The sequence below is a fragment of the Mastacembelus armatus genome, chromosome 21 (assembly GCF_900324485.2).
Source record: "Mastacembelus armatus chromosome 21, fMasArm1.2, whole genome shotgun sequence".
NCBI lineage: Eukaryota > Metazoa > Chordata > Actinopteri > Synbranchiformes > Mastacembelidae > Mastacembelus > Mastacembelus armatus.
In genome coordinates, this window is record NC_046653.1 from 25,784,187 (window position 1) to 25,801,984 (window position 17,798).

The following is a 17,798-nucleotide window of genomic DNA, read 5'->3' on the forward strand; positions in this document are numbered from 1 at the left end:
TTGTCTTAAACACTCTTGTGCACTATGAAACAGTAAATCCTTCAGGACATCAACTATTCTTAAACACAACAACCTCCGTGTGACCCTTTAAACAAGGTCCCACCCATTTGACTACAAGGACAGTGATCTATTCACAAACATGAATCCACAATAACTGAAATCTGACACAACATTTTTGATTTCCCAACAACATCACACAGAAGACATTGGTTATATGTCAGAACTAACCATGACTGGTTTATCAAGCTATACCAACATACCAGGTGAACAATTGTGTTTGGACTAGGCTCTGTAATGACCATGTTATTTTGTGAGGTTTTTTTTTTAGGTGAATTTTAGGCTGGACTGCTTGATTTTGGTATGAACCACAGCCTTGACAGCAAGTGGATCTACCTTTTTTTCTTGGAGCCTGGAAGCCCCTTAAAGCTTCTTTTGTTTCGTGGTTTTTCACAGTTTTTCATCACACACATACACAAACACTCAGTATTTCCAATAATACATACATTTATGTTTACTGTTACTTCCTTGATGAATACTCCTAATTCGCTGTTTTATTAAGTTCTGGATATTTTGAATAAAAAACATGCTTAACTTTATAATTCTGTGTGGCCTCCCTTTTTGTTATGAGCGTTGAGCTGACTGGGGAACTGGAACCAAGTCTGGCTGAGGAGAACAAACAGGACACTGAGACTGATTCAGGCTGTTGGAGACGGGGCCAGAGACTAACCAGGAACAGAACACAGAGCTGGGACAAAGGGAGATTAATGACAGATGACAGGTAACTGGGACTGAGGTGGACTACATAGACTTGGAAGCTAACTAGGACCCAGGTGGACTACACAGACTTGGAAGCTAACTGGGACCCAGGTGGACTACATAGAGTTGGAAACTAACTAGGATGAGCTAATGTGAAGACCTGGAGTGAACAGGGGAAAACTGAAGACGTAGTCCAAAGTTGAGAAACAGGTTCTGAGAATACCAAGGGTGGAAGGCTCAGCGGAACAAAAAGAAACAAAGAAGAAAGCGAATTCAAAGAGAGAAGTATGTTAAAGTCAGATAATCATTGGGCCAACACACAGGACTGTGACAGACAACAACCTGGAAAGAAGAAGAATGTGACTGGGGTTTCTGTAGTGTAGCAGCAGGGGCTAACAATGCACAGCTGAGCCAAATAAAGGCACTTATGTTATAACATTCAGGCTGTCAGTATTTAAAATATTTTACAGCTTCAGTAGGATATAAGAAGTATCCTGGTGGATGTAAAAAAATTATGAAAAGCAAAGGAAGCAGTGCAATATTTAGTGACATAAACACATTTTGTCATGGGATCATTTTAGTTATAATAAGGCAGGACTGAGTTTTGTTGTCAAAGATGTAGTCTGCTCTCCAGTTAGACTCTGGACAGAAAGAGGAGTACAGAGGCCTGATGAAATTCTTCAATGACTGGAGTCACAAAAAATGCCTCCTACTTCAAGGTCTAAACCCCCCACTTATCCAGTCAACATCAGGGGCGTGGACATTGAAGTGGTGTCAGCCTACAAATATCTAGGCGTGCAGCTGGACAATAAGTTGGACTGGTCTCTTAACACAGATGTTCTATATCAAAAACAGAAATGACTTTTCCTCCTAAGGCGCCTTAGCTCCTTAGACATCTGCAGGAAGATGCAGCACGTTTTACCAAACTATGGCAGCAAGTGTCCTGTTTTATTCTGCAGTCTGTTTCATCTGATGTTAGAAACTCTGCAGGCCTGAACCAGTGGAGGCCCATGATATCAAGACTGCTAGACATCAATAATGAGCAGCTGACAGGGATGTAATTTGGGGCCAAGCAGGCCTGGTACCAACCAGAGGTCAAGCCAGCTCCAGAGTATTGGGTCTGATCCCAGCTTGAGTTGAAGCAGAGTCAAAGCAGACTGGGACATATGCATGGCAATCAGAATGATCCTGGCCCCTGTCTCCGAGGCAGGAGGTAACATGACCATGACCTGCTGGGGAACAGTCATGTGTGAGGCTTGTGAGGATTTTACAACAGAACAAATGGTCACTAACTTAAACCAATGTGGGGGTTGAATGTTTGCTTGACCCTTTCATGGTATGTGGTTCTGTCTGTTTTATTGATTTAGTGTTTTAGGGTAGGAAGTTGTAAATAACTGCCAACAATTTGTTTCTTTGATGGTAAGAAGACTGAAGATAGTACCTGAACAAACGTGGAGTCTGTTCAAGATTAGTCCACCCCTTTCTTGCCAAAATGTATATAAACTGGTCTTTTAACACAGACGGGAGAGGACTTTCTGCAAGGACGTCCTCTCCGGGCCCGTGATTAAACTGAGATGATTCATCACACTTGTGGTTGTTTTCTGAGAATTAGCAACTCTCAAACTTAAAGAAATTTCTACCACAATTTGGCGACGAGGATGGGATGGACAGGCCACTGACCGGCGCCTGTTCTGGACCGAAGGAACCACCGGTGGTAAAATTTAAAAATGAAGGGAAAGTTCCGCTCCGACAAACGGAAGGCTGGAATCCCGCCTGAGGTCAGAACGGGTGGCGGACAGTGGATGCTCCATTCATTTAATAAGTGAGTACAGTGTTATGAATCATTTCTTGTGTATGTCTGTTAAGTGTTGATTTATGTTTTTGGTATGTTTTTGGTCTGCGTCAAAATGAAAAACCCTAGGTGTGTGTGTTTGGTAATCACGTGATCTTTGTAATCCCTCCTGGTAATGAGACCAGTGTATCTGAGAAAAAAACGAAAAAAAAAAAAAACGAAAAAGAAGGAAAAAAAAGAAACAACGAGAAAACCCCACTGGCTGAGGATTACAAACGTAAGTCTTCCTTCGGGAAGCCATATGGTTTATTAAGGAAACGACCCGTACGTGGCAAACATGAAAAAATTAAGACAGTACTGAAGAAGTAAGCTCTGATTGTTAATGAGAAGTTTGATAATGTTGTTAATGTGAACTAAGCTGTTAAATGAGAAGTAAGCTATTGCTAATGAGAAGTACACTATTGTCTATGAGGAGTAAGATGTTATTGTCTATAAGAACCACCTTAGAATTTGTCCCATATCATGAATTGGGCATATGAATGAGGTGATAATTTTATAAGCTTTGTGGTGACTCCTTCAGTGTCTTGTATGCACAATGTGTGTACAATAAGGGTACGTTGCTCGGAACGAAAGTGTCATACAAACTACCTGGCTGAAGAAAGTTACCCAAAGTTAGTGTTTGTCTGATAAGATTTCCCATACAATGAGATGGGAAGATCAGTGTGAATGAGAAACTATTGTGTGTGTGTTATAAGCCCAATGAAAGTGTAAGCACCAGCCCCAGTGCTAAATGATGGTAGATAAATGGGTTAAAAATGTGGTTATAGAATGTTGTTGAGAAGGAGAAGAGGAAGTGAAAGAAGGAAAACAAAGAAGGAAGAAATAAATTGGCACTCTTTTCAAGAGTGAGAAAGGGAGGCAGAAATAGAAGTAAGAAAAATCTGCTGCAGAATTAAGGGTAAAGTTAGAGAAGTGATGTTGAGGAGAATAAGAAGGTAAAATTGAAATGTAAGGTGAGAAAGTAGAAGTTATGTGTTACAGGTTCGTCAAACTCCGATGGGGACACATCAGACCCACAACACAGCACCAGTGGGATCACAAGAATTCACCGCTACGATGGACACCTTGGATGAAGCTGTGCGGACTGCAATTCCTCTGAGAGTCTGCTGGTTTCAGATTCATGATACTGGACAAAAGGGGGGTGAGTGAGTCACCCACTGATTATTGCACCCGCATGGAAACTGTATTCGCTGCACACTCCGGATAATGCAGCATACAGTCACCTGTGGAAGACTGCATTAATAAATGTCTCAACCTGGCCCAAGGAGCTGCGTCATGATGTCATGTGTCGGCTGGGAAACAAAGACTGAAAAATGTATGAACACATGTCTTACACGCAGAAAGGAACCGAGAGGAGTCAGTCATGGACCGGGTAAAAAAATAAAATTCTCCGCTCACCAGCAGGAAACTACACAACCTCGCAGAAGGAGCCTGCGATCTCGACAGAACAATGCAAGGAGATGTCAGGGAAATCAAGGATTTGTTCAGAATCAGCTTCAAAAAAGGACAAGTTTCACACTTTAAAGGACATGGACACATAACCTATAACTGAATCAACAAAGACTGATGAAATACAATTGAATGATTGGACCTCAGGAAACCCATATGATGACAGTGCTATAGATATAGCCTGACTAATAATGTAATGTTTTTTTCCCTCTGATTGGTAATTATAATTGTGTTGACACTTTGTGTCAAAAGGGGGGAATGTGAGGATTTTACAACAGAACAAATGGTCACTAACTTAAACCAATGTGGGGGTTGAATGTTTGCTTGACCCTTTCATGGTATGTGGTTCTGTCTGTTTTATTGATTTAGTGTTTTAGGGTAGGAAGTTGTAAATAACTGCCAACAATTTGTTTCTTTGATGGTAAGAAGACTGAAGATAGTACCTGAACAAACGTGGAGTCTGTTCAAGATTAGTCCACCCCTTTCTTGTCAAAATGTATATAAACTGGTCTTTTAACACAGACGGGAGAGGACTTTCTGCAAGGACGTCCTCTCCGGGCCCGTGATTAAACTGAGATGATTCATCACACTTGTGGTTGTTTTCTGAGAATTAGCAACTCTCAAACTTAAAGAAATTTCTACCACAGGCTACAGAAAAGCTATGGGACCTGGCATTAGTCAGAAGAAAAAGGGGACAGTTTGTAGAGGTCTACTTGTAGTTCCTATAGTTTCCAAAAGTAGAGTGAGAGATAGGGCCTGTTGCTATCAGGCTCCTCTGCTGTGGAACCATCACCAACCCCCTCAGTGGAGGGGCCACAAGTGGGGTGAGAGAAAGCAGAAGAGAGATAAGCGCAAAGGTATCTGGACTAGGCTAGCGGCTAACCCACATAAGCCGGCTATGTCCACCATTGTACTGGCCAACATACGATCTTTGGACTACATCCGACTACTACGCTCAACTCAGAGGACTGTGAGAGAGTGTTGTGTTTTTGTGTTCACAGAAACATAGATCAGTGACAATGTCCCGGACTGTGCCATTCAGCACGACTGGCTACCAAGTGGACAGAGCTCTCGTTGAGGGAGGCAAGACCCACCGTGGCAGGCTCTGTTTTTAGATCAACAAACCCTGGTGCCATGACACTGTTGTGGTCTGCAAACACTGCTCACCCCTGGTGGAGTTTATGGTTATCAAGTGCTGACCATTCTATCTACCAAGGGAATATACAGCCACACTGCTTGTTGCTGTCTACATCCCCTCCAGCTCCAACACAGGAGTGAGGCACTGAATGAACTGTACCAGCACATCAGTCAGTAGCAGACACCCCACCCAGATGCTTTTCTCATCTTGGCTGAGGATTTCAACCACGCAGACCTAAAGAGGGTTTCGCAAAATACATCAACACATAGACTTTCCAACAGGAGGAAACAACACACTGGACCTTCTTTACACCACCCAGAGAGGAGCTTACATGAGCATCAGGAGCATCGATTGAATTGGTGAATCTTGAGATGAAGTAGGCCTGAAGACAGCCAGGGCCAACCTGTCTCACGACATCAGAGAAGCTAAGAGGCAACTCCAAGATAATAACCCATTGTTTCAGCAAGAGCAGAGACATCCAGAGCCTGTGGCATGGAGTACAGACCATTACAGACTACAAGCTCCCACTGCAGACCTGCCACAGTACCATCTCCTGCTGAATGAGCTCAACAACTTCTTTGCTCGCTTTGAGGCATAAAACAGCACTCCTGCACAGAAGACCACACCCCCCAGTGACCTGGCGTTGACACTCCTTGGCGTGAAGAAATCGCTCAGCGGGATCAACACATGCAAACCTCCAGCCTCTGACAATATACCTGGCCGTGTGCTGAGAAACTGCACAGAGGAACTCACAGCTGTCTTTACAGACATATTCAACATCTTGCTGAGTCACGCTGCGGTCCCCACATGCTTCAAAGCAACCATCATCATTATTTGAGTCTTAGGTCTTTGGACCTGTGCATTGCGGGTCAGCAGTGAAGAAGAGGGGGCTTAGCATACATCCTTGGGGGGCCCTTGTCTTCTGCGTGATGGATGGATTGGTTACTGCCGACCCATACTGCCTATGGTCTCCTAATCAGGATGTCCAACAGCACAGTGCGGTGTTGAGCCGAAGTTCGTTCAGTTTGGGAATAAGCTGTTGGGTAATGATCGTGAGCTGTGGGCAAACTTGATATGATGCATGACTAGCCAAAGCACTTCATGAGAAGGACAATAAGTGCAACCAGACAGTAGTTATTGATGCTGGAGGCAGACAACTTCTTCGGGACTGGAATGATGGATGGATGGGATCAGGAATGAGGACATCAGAGGACAGCTCATGTTAGATGTTTTGGAGAAAAAGCCAGGGAAGCCAGATTGAGATGGTTTGGACATGTTCAGAGGAGGGACAGTGAATATATTGGTAAAAGGATGCTGAGCTTGGAGCTGCCAGGAAGGAGGCCTAGAGGAAGACCAAAGAGGAGGTTCTTGGATGTAGTGAAGGAGGACATGAGGATACTTGGTGTGGGTGAGGAGGATACAGAGAATAGTGTTAAATGGAGGTAGATGATTCACGGTGGCGACCCCTGAAGGGAGCAGCCGAAATGAAAAGAAGAAGAAAATGTCCCTCAGTTGCCATTGCTCTCCTACACTGTAGTTGGCACTGTGGACTGAACTACTGAAAACACACAGGAAGGCTGCTGTAGGAGGAAAAAGCAGAAAAAAACAAATATGATGGTTGTTAAAACTTTGATAGAGGTGTCACACAAACACAGGCGGCTGAAAACCCATTGAACTACACACTAAATCAAGCCAACCTACTCTTGCTAGCAACCTGGATCCTGGGGGATGTGTGATCCTAAATCCATATTTAAATCCTCCTCAAGGGAAAATACTAATCAGAGTTTTTTTTCCAATTGTCAGGCCCATTATAAAACTCACCCTTTACAGAAAAGTATAGTATAGTAAAGTGGCTAGAGGGTGGGGAATGTGTCCAATTTGTCACGTTTGGGGGGGGTGAGGACCAATAATTCACCCACTCTAGTTCTCAGGTATCAAGGTCTGACTTTATTTTAGTAGAATAACAGATTTAATGTAAGGAATGAATGACCAGTCAATGGAAATGAAGCAAGTGGTAACTTATGGTGGATGAGGTTGCAGACAGGGCCAGCCTCGGTAACACCGGGTTGATCTTGAATGAAGGGAAGGGAGTTGAGCCGGGTGGTTTCTGCAGAGAAGTATCTGGCGGAGCGGAGTTCTGTGGTCAGATGATCCAGGTATCAGCTTGGGTTTGAAAAAGTCACAGTCCCCGTTGCTCGAAGAGAAACAATAACACTCAAAACCACTTGTGTTAGCAAGATCTCCATTGTCAAATCAAAATATAAGTCTGAACTGTGATGGACCCACCGTTTTTCAGTTGCTGTGTAGTCCTGTGTGTGTGTCTGTTTGTTCTTTAGCAGGAGCCTCGGTGAGTCATCAGCAGAATTTGTTTCACCTGGGAGACAGAGAGGAGGGGCTAAGGCCTCAAAAGCCCTGATTCCCCAGCTGTCAAAGGGAGCAGGAGAGGAGACGAGGGCTGGTAGCGTCTCAGTCCCCCGAGAGCTCACAGAAGAGTGCATGAAGTTGGTGTTTGGAAGCGTTTTGGTTGTAGCCGCTGGGTGTGCATTTATTTTCCTGTTTGGCACTGATCGCCCTTGATTTTGTCCGAAGTTAGAATAAATCTCTTTTTGAAAAGAATGACTTGGTGTGTGTGGACTCCCATCCTTGTTACAACTGTGAGCTGAGCTGTAACAGAACGAACAAAAACTTCAGTGGAAATTAGCGTTGATAATAATTCCTCTTGAGCAAAAAGAAACCAGTATCTATCTAGACCATAAAGTGAAGCTACTTATCTTAGCATGGGAAAACGAGGCAGTGCGTGATCAGCAATCTTCTGGGTTTGTCCAGCAACACGGAGTAGATCAAGATAAAAACTATGGTGAATCTGAGGCCACAGTAGCAAGGAGATAACAGAGAACCTGGCGGTTTGTCTGTTGCAGAGGAATGGTATTTATACTACAAAAGGCAAACAGAACACAGGTGAAAACAATCATATAACCACTCAAGGTAAAACAAGGTGGAAAAACCAGATCCTGTATGATCCTTCAGAACAAAAGTATGAACCCAAGAAGTCAGGTTGCAGATCATGACACGATTTGGGACCTCAAAATCTGGACTGTTATAACTTGCAGGTGCCCCCGCGACCCGGTACCGGAAAAGCGGAAGATGATCGATGGATGGTGATGGTTGTTAGTTAGAACTTTGATAGAGACGTCGTACAAACACAGGTGGCTGAAAACCCATTGAACTACAAACTAAATCAAGCCAACCTACTGTTGCTGGCAACTTGGATCCTGGGGGATTTAAATTCTCCACAACGGAAAATACTAATCAGAGTTTTTTCCAATTGTCAGGGCCATTATACTGCTCACCCTTTACAGAAAAGTGTATTACAGCAGCTAGAGGGTGGGGAGTGTGTCCAACTTGGGGACCTCAAAATCTGGACTGTTATAACTTGCAGGTGAAACACAGTGTGTGTGTTGAAACTGTAATGTTCTGAATGAAAGCCACAGCATGTTGAAATAAAATCATGTTTAATTTCACCAATGTGTCAAAGAGCCTATACAGTAGGCCTATGCCTTACCGGCCTGTACAATGTTCTTACATTTCATTGTGAGCTGCTGCCAGGTGCTTTTGGCCCATTGGGTTGCACCTGAATGAATATAAACTTCAGTCACATCCCACCACTGTTTCACCTGTAGCTCTGGTTAAAGAATCAATGTGGTGAGTGTTAAATGAAAGGACTATGTATAATGCAATGCAATGACTCGAGCAGCAATGTTCTCCCACCCCAGTTTCCTCTCCTTTGCTGCTGTAGATTTTCTTCCAAGACCTGTGTTCGTGTTCTGCATGAGAATATCTGATACCATGTGTGAAGAAAGTAAACCTTTTTTCCTACTGCCACAGTGAATCACTGTGTCTAAACTCCATTAATGATCCTTTCTGTAGTCATCGTGCATGTAGTTAACTCATAATCAACTCAGAGTTGACTGAACTAACTCTGATCAGCTGTTTCTGGAGCCAAAACTCAGTGTCCCATCTCAAGGTTTTGTCATGACAGTTGGATACTACAGAGGTTTACATATACACAGATATTTGTCATAGGACATGGCTGCCAACAGGAAAAACTCTGCACCACCTCAAGAACAGACATAACAGACATAAAACTGAAGGAGACAGGCTGAATATGATATGATCTGTTTTTTTAGATAAAATGTCAAACAGAATCTTTGGGTAATTACTAGTGCTGTAAAGAACAGAGTTCAGTAACCTCATATCTAACCTCATTTCAATTATATTTAAAACAACAAAATGTACACATTACAAATCATATGTATGCACTCAGTTATAGGGGAGCTATGATCACAAACATAAAACTTTGTAAGACATGAGATTCACTTACTGGACTTTCACTGGGCACTGGCTTCTCCGTTTCTTTCCTAAATATTGTAAAACCTGAAGGCAGCACAGAAACTTCCAACAAACTATTTCTATAACATTCAACAACATGGACAACTTTTCCATTTTCATCACTGGGAAAGTGACAGAAACTAAAACTTTGTCAGTTTGATCCAACAGTCCTGTAATAAATCCTCCTTCATGAAGGTGATAATGTTCAGTTTGTGTTTCAAAGAGGTGCAGACTGAACTGTATGATTATTTTAGAAGATGTAGTCTGCTCTCCTGTTGAACTCTGCTGCATTATACAGAGAGGTGGTGTTGTTTTTTAGGCTAAACTCAATGATATGAAAGAGGGTAGAGAAAAGAAAAGAGACTCATGTCAGTACAATGCAATCCAATTCAGCAGCATGACAAACTACAACCTCCAAAATGATCAACCAGTTGAATCAACACGTCTCTGAAACAGTTTGACCACAAACTGAACATTATCACCTTCATGAAGGAGGATTTATTACAGGACTGTTGGATTAGACTGACAAAGTTATAGTTAGGTGGACCTAATAGACTGACAATGGAGTGTTTATACTTTAACAATACACCCAGATATGATGCCAATATGAAAATATTCAGTCAATTAACAGTTAAGCCACAACAAACTGGAAACACAAGAATCAAACTGGCAATTAGAATCAAACTGTATTTCTGGGTTCTGCAGCAAATTGCTTAGTTAGTAGTGATTACATAGTGTAGTTGAAGCTGATAATGCTCTTTACTGTGATTTAGGGTTTTAGAAACATCTTTACACTCAATACTTTTCAAGGCTCAGAGAAATCACCTCTCTGTTTTATTCTGACACTAAACAATGACTGTACAACAGTTATCAGTGTTAGTACATTAGACTGTTTTACCTGGACAGAACAATTTCCTGAGTTGTTGATAAATTTCTCTCATTTTTAGTCCATATATGATTGGATTAAAAAGAGGATGATACAAAATTGTTTGTATGACAATTGTTAAATGCACAATTTTTGGAAAAGCAGTTTCCATTTGAACTAGAAGTACATCAAATGAAGCAAAGCAAGAATAATTGATCAGAACAATCAGGTGAGGTAAACAGGTCTGTGCAGCTTTTCTCCTGACTTCTCTACCACTTCGATAGGTGATTATAAATATCCTTATGTAGGTAAAAAGGACGAAAAACACAGGGAGAATTAAAATATTAACAAAAGCAATCATAATATATATATTTGGTACTCTTGACTGCTCACACTGAAGTTTAAAAACATCACTGTTACAAACTATTTTTTTAAATGAAAACTCACATAGTTCAATATCAGCACTCAGACCAACTGGCACTGCAAACTGACCAGCAGGCAGAATCCAAGCTACAACCAGTAAAATACAGATGTTTCTTTTTGTCATGATAGTTGGATACTGCAGAGGTTTACATATAGACACATACCTGTCATAGGACATGGCTGTCAACAGTAAAAACTCTGAACCACCTAAAGAATAATTGACATAAAACTGAAAGAGACATGCAGGATATGACATGATCTGTTTTTCAGATAAAACATCAAACAGAATCTTTGGGTGAAGAGCAGTGCTGTAAAGAACAGAGTTTATTAACAAAGCTGCAATGAAAATGTACATAGGCTCATGGAGGTTTTTGTGAATCACTATCAGACACACAATAGTAGAATTACAGCAGATTATTAGAATATATGCTGTAAACATGATCACAAAATAAACAAATCTGTATTTGTCCAGTTCCACATATGCATCAATAGTTATATATGTTATATTTAGGTTATTATCCATGAAGGTTTAAAAACAAAGTGTTAATGACAAAGACTTGAAGTATCAAAGCAAAGATCACATGAACATATTATACAGTATATCTGTCATTGGATTGTCTAATGTATTCACTGATACCCGACCTTGACATGAACTTGTGTGTATGTTGAAATATTGCAACAAATACAAACCTCCAGAATACAAAGTGAACTGTTTGACTCTGTGGGTTGATTTTTATCAGCTTGTTTCTCCCTCCATGGATCTCATTAAACTCTCCACCAAGAGCTGTCGTCATGTGAACAACATCAGACTCTACAGGCCTGAACCCGTGGAGGCCCATGGTATAGCTGACACAGGCAGTTTCCTATGGTGCTAATGTGTTGGGGGCACAGAGAAGGATAAACCTTCAGCATGGTCTGTGGACTGTGGATTCAACAATGGAGAAAGCATCCATCCATCATCTAGACCCCCTTACTCCTAACCAGAGTAACAGGGATCAGCTGGAGCCTATCCCAGCTCTCTTTGGGTGGAAGGCAGGGGTACACACTGGACAGGTCACCAGTCCATCACAGGGCCACATAGAAACAAACAACCTCACACTCACTCCGATGGGCAATTTAGAGTCGCCAATCAACCTGACATGCATGTTTTTGGACTGTGGGAGGAAACTGGAGTACCTGGTACAAGCACAGGGAGAACATGCAAACTCCATACAAAAAGGTCCCTGATGGGTTTCGAACCAGGAAACTTCTTGCTGTGAGGCAACAGTGCTAATGACTCATCCACCATGCTGCCCTGTAAGGAGTATTATTATTATTTGTCTCCCACTGCCGAACGAGGCAATTTTTGAATTAGTTCCCATGAACGAGAACTCACAAAATTTACCACAGGCATCTGTTACCACGGTGAGCAGTCACAGACATGGCGCCCCCTTATGACAGTAAGTCTTGTGGTTGGCATGTAGTTTTCAGTTCTCATTAGTTCTGTACATTTGATGGACATCCCATGTTGAGAGTGCAATATTAGATGACGACCTGTCAGGGCTTGCGGCACTAGAGGTGCTCAGGCCTGTCACTGCCAGTCGTGGCTATATTCTTAATTCTGTCTACTCTTAATCCACCTTCGGACTATTCAATAGCCACCCTGGTATGTGAAGCCACAGCTCACTAGGGCTATACTATACTAATTACACCAACACTGGCAGCCAATTTATTTCCTGCCCAATCAAAGCTATTTCCACATGGCCTTTGTCTTCTACAACTCTACGACTCTTTCTTAGAAGGGTGATTCTCACTGTGACCTTTCAAGTTAATCCCATCCCAAAAACACCCACTCTTTCCATTTCACTGGTATTTCTTCAGCCTCAACTTGGAGCACACAGTAGTGAAGCTTGAGAAGCTCCTAAACACACTCTGAGAACCCCAGGTAGCACTGCGTCCAGCCCTGCCAATATAGATTTTGCTGCCAAGACATGAGCAGTTCTTCCATCCTCAATCCTTGGTCTTATTAAAGCTATATAACCCGTTTTCAATGACATAAAATTTGCTCACCAACTTAACCCTGATGAACATCTCATAAGATCATTACTTTATTGCATTTACCAGTCTCACATTCCACGTTTTATTCATGATAACCTCCTGACCCTATGCCGTCCTCAAAACCAAAAACTCTGCTCTCTCTATATCATTTCCATACAGCTTCAAACCCTCCACTCTCCAACTCGCTCATAAAAAATATTAGCTTGTTTATATATATATATATATATATATTTTTTTTTTTTAAATTTTCTCATTAATGGGAGAGGGAGTTACTTAAACTAGACAGTAACCCAGCCAAAATCAGTTGGACTGTGTGTTCGTGGTGTATCAGAATCAGACAGAAGGATTCACACTGACAGAAAAACGTCACAACTCAGTTGTCAGTTTATTAGAATTACCAGGCTAAAACTTTGGGTTTGATCCAACAGTCCTGTAATAAATCCTCCTTCATGAAGGTGATAATGTTCAGTTTGTGTTCTAAAATGATGTTAAATCATTGTTTGAGGACAGCCACTAATAGTCCACATCTTTATGAATTCTCACAATCTGGTTTTGTATTTGTTCAGATAATTCCTTATTAAGCTGATCCAGGCTGCATTAGACACACAACAGGCCAAACCTGAGAAAGACGTGTTATTCACACTTTCTTTAATGATCTTGTTTGTGAAATTAATTAATTGCACTGATGAAGCCGCTTTTTGGCCCCTTTTCAGTTTGAGTTTGGAAACAAACTCAGAAGTAAACCCTGAACTCTGAGTTGATAAACCCTGAGATGGGAAATGAGTTTTTGGTTCCAGAGCAGCTGGTCAGAGTTAGTTCAGTCAGCTCTGAGTTGATTAACTCTGAGTTAACTGAAAGAACGAGGACTTTAAAAAGTTATCATCACCTTATGTTGTCTCGAACACATGAACACATTGTTTGCAAGAGAGGCAAAACAGCTGCAGCAGCAAAGGAGAGTGAACTGGTGTGGGACAAAATTGTTGTTTGAGTCAGTGGGTCAGTTTGACATGATGCAAAGTCCTTTGATTTACCACTCACCACGCTTTGTTTCTCTAACAGGAGCTACAGGTGTAACAGTGGTGGGATGTGACTAAAGTTTATGTTCATTTAGGTGCCAAAAGCACCTGGAAGCAGCTCACAATTACGTAAGAGAGCATCGTAGAAACAGGTCATTCATAGGACCACTGTATAGGCCAGGGGCACGCTAGAGGCAGACTCTGGTCCGGATCCGGACCCAGACACCGTTACAGTGGGTACGGAAAGTATTCAGACCCCTTTAAATTTTTCACTCTTTGTGTCATTGCAGCCATTTGCCAAAATCAAAAAAGTTCATTTTATTTCTCATTAATGTACACTCAGCACCCTATCTTGACAGAAAAAAACAGAAATGTAGAAATTTTTGCAAATTTATTAAAAAAGAAAAACTGAAATATCACATGGTCATAAATATTCAGACCCTTTGCAGCGACACTCATATTTAACTCACATGCTGTCCATTTCTTCTGATCCTCCTTGAGATGGTTCTGCTCCTTCATTGGAGTCCAGCTGTGTTTAATTAAACTGATTGGACTTGATTAGGAAAGGCACACACCTGTCTATATAAGACCTTACAGCTCACAGTGCATGTCAGAGCAAATGAGAATCATGAGGTCGAAGGAACTGCCCAAGGAGCTCAGAGACAGAATTGTGGCAAGGCACAGATCTGGCCAAGGTCACAAAAGAATTTCTGCAGCACTCAAGGTTCCTAAGAGCACAGTGGCCTCCATAATCCTCAAATGGAAAAAGTTTGGGACGACCAGAACTCTTCCTAGACCTGGCCGTCCAGCCAAACTGAGCAATCGTGGGAGAAGAGCCTTGGTGAGAGAGGTAAAGAAGAACCCAAAGATCACTGTGGCTGAGCTCCAGAGATGCAGTAGGGAGATGGGAGAAAGTTCCACAAAGTCAACTATCACTGCAGCCCTCCACCAGTCGGGGCTTTATGGCAGAGTGGCCCGACAGAAGCCTCTCCTCAGTGCAAGACACATGAAAGCCCGCATAGAGTTTGCCAAAAAACACATGAAGGACTCCCAGACTATGAGAAATAAGATTCTCTGGTCTGATGAGACCAAGGTTGAACTTTTTGGCGTTAATTCTAAGCGGTATGTGTGGAGAAAACCAGGCACTGCTCATCACCTGCCCAATACAATCCCTACAGTGAAACATGGTGGTGGGAGCATCATGTTGTGGGGGTGCTCAGGACCTCAGACTGGGCCGAAGGTTCACCTTTCAACAGGACAATGACCCTAAGCACACAGCTAAAATAACAAAGGAGTGGCTTCGGAACAACTCTGTGACCGTTCTTGACTGGCCCAGCCAGAGCCCTGACCTAAACCCAATTGAGCATCTCCGGAGAGACCTGAAAATGGCTGTCCACCAACGTTCACCATCCAACCTGACAGAACTGGAGAGGATCTGCAAGGAAGAATGGCAGAGGATTCCCAAATCCAGGTGTGAAAAACTTGTTGCATCATTCCCAAGAAGACTCATGGCTGTACTAGCTCAAAAGGGTGCTTCTACTCAATACTGAGCACAGGGTCTGAATACTTATGACCATGTGATATTTCATTTTTTCTTTTTTAATAAATTTGCAAAGATTTATACATTTGTTTTTTTTCTGTCAAGATGGGGTGCTGAGTGTACATTAATGAGAAATAAAATCAACTTTTTTGATTTTGGCAAATGGCTGCAATGACACAAAGAGTGAAAAATTTAAAGGAGTCTGAATACTTTCCGTACCCACTGTAAATCTAGACTGACACCAAACCCAGGATGCTAATTTCATCATAATCCAAATGCAGAGGTGGACAGTAACAAAGTAAATTTACTTGAGTACTGTACTTAAGTACAGTTTTTGAATATTTGTACTTTACTTGAGTAGTATTTTCTGGGGAAACCTATTACTTTTACTCCACTACTTCTGAAAGATAAATATAATACTTTTACTTTTGTCCCACTTACAGATCCTAAACATAAACACTGCAGTACAGTAGGTCGTGATATGCACCTTTGAACGCTGGTTGATCTAAACTATATGTAATTCAAGTTCAGTCCTTTGAACTAGTACAAATACTGCAAATAACTACAGTGTGAGCTGCAGTCATTTGAAAATGCATTGTGAAAAAAACATTTTCAGATTTTTTTTTATCATTTTCACTGAGCAATGTTTACTTGTATTAGAGTAATATTTGACCAGGAGGATCTATACTTTGACTCAAGTAATGAAGTTCAGTACTTGATCCACCACTGTCCAGATGAATTTTCAGTAGAACACGCAATTATGATTCCACGCTATATATCTTCAAGGCTTCTACTCGGTTTGGTTGCTTCATCAATGTCCAATCACAGCAGCTCTAACACCATCACTATGGCAACGTCACCGCTACTCATTCACTCACTCTTCTATCAGTCTCATGCTCTGCGCCAGGCAGGTGAAAAGACAGTCTCATCATTTGTTAGCAGTGTGGAGCAGTGAAAATATTGATAACACTAACTGAAAGTGAAAATGTCGTGCTCAAAACTGTCCGTTAAGAAAAGAAAAGCTGATTTTGAAAATCGTGAGTTTAAGAGTGAATGGACAGAAAAATATGTAATTGTGCTCCCTGTGGGAAGAACAAAACCAATGTGTTTAATCTGAGACAAGATGGTAGCAATCAGCAAAAGTGGTAACGTGAAATGTCACTATGAAACCAAGCATGAACATTTTGAACAAAATTACCCTCAGATCACAGTCTCAGACTAAACCAGTCCTGTGTAATAGTCTTTGTCAGACTTTTTGGTGAAGAAAAGGGAGAATTTCATGAAAATATTTTGAATCTCACAAACCTCCATGGACACACAAGGGGGAATGACATTTATGAAGCACTGACACAAATGCTTAGAAACAGAAATACCTGAAGCATGTTGTTTCCATTGGTACCAATGGATATATGACTGGGAGAGAGGGGATCAGTGTCACCTTTGAGAGCTCACTATCCTGACCTCATGGCACAGTGAAAGGCCTGCCTGACAGCTTCTGACTCAAGAGAAAGGTGGAAACAAACAAGACCAACACAATCAAGGGTGAGCTGGTGAACATAGTGGAGCATTTATCAGCTAAAGAGCCAGAGATTTCCCTCAGGAGGTGGTGGAGATCAAACGCAGAGCTAAAACAGTGAGGGAACACTAGATTAAATTCTAAGGCCAAGGTAAGACAATTATATATTATGGCTCTTCCAGTACGCTTCAGATTCATTCTGTTTATGGTGAAACACCACAAAACACCCTCAAAGATCTGGACATAAACATTCAGGGTTCATCATCTTTCTTTACCTTCAGGAGTGATCACTTTCCTTGTAGTCAAATGGGTGGGACTCTGTTTAAAGGGTCACACAGAGGTTGTTGTGTTTAAGAATAGTTGATGTCCTGGAGGATTTACTGTTTCATAGTGCACAAGAATGTTTAAGACAAAGAGTCACTGTTGGGTTTGATGCTGCAGGTGTAAGGGAGATGGGAAGATTTAACAGGTTTCTCCCCTGAAGGTAAAGAAAGATGATGGACCCTGAATGTTTATGTCCAGCTCTTTGAGGGTGTCTTGTGGTGTTTCACTATAAACAGAATGAATCTGAAGCGTACTGGGGAGAACAGACATCTCTCCTCTAACTCTAAAATATGGAAGGTTTTTCTGTGATATTTTTGGATTTAACAAAGTCTTTTCTGAGCTGAAGGTGGGAAGTTTGAAATACCTGGACATTAAAAACAGGCAGTGAGGGTGTAAACAAAAGATGACATTGGTCAGATGTTTTTTGCTTTGATCCATACTGGAAACTAAAAGCCACAACATCTCAACCTCTGCTCCTTCTATTTTTAAATCC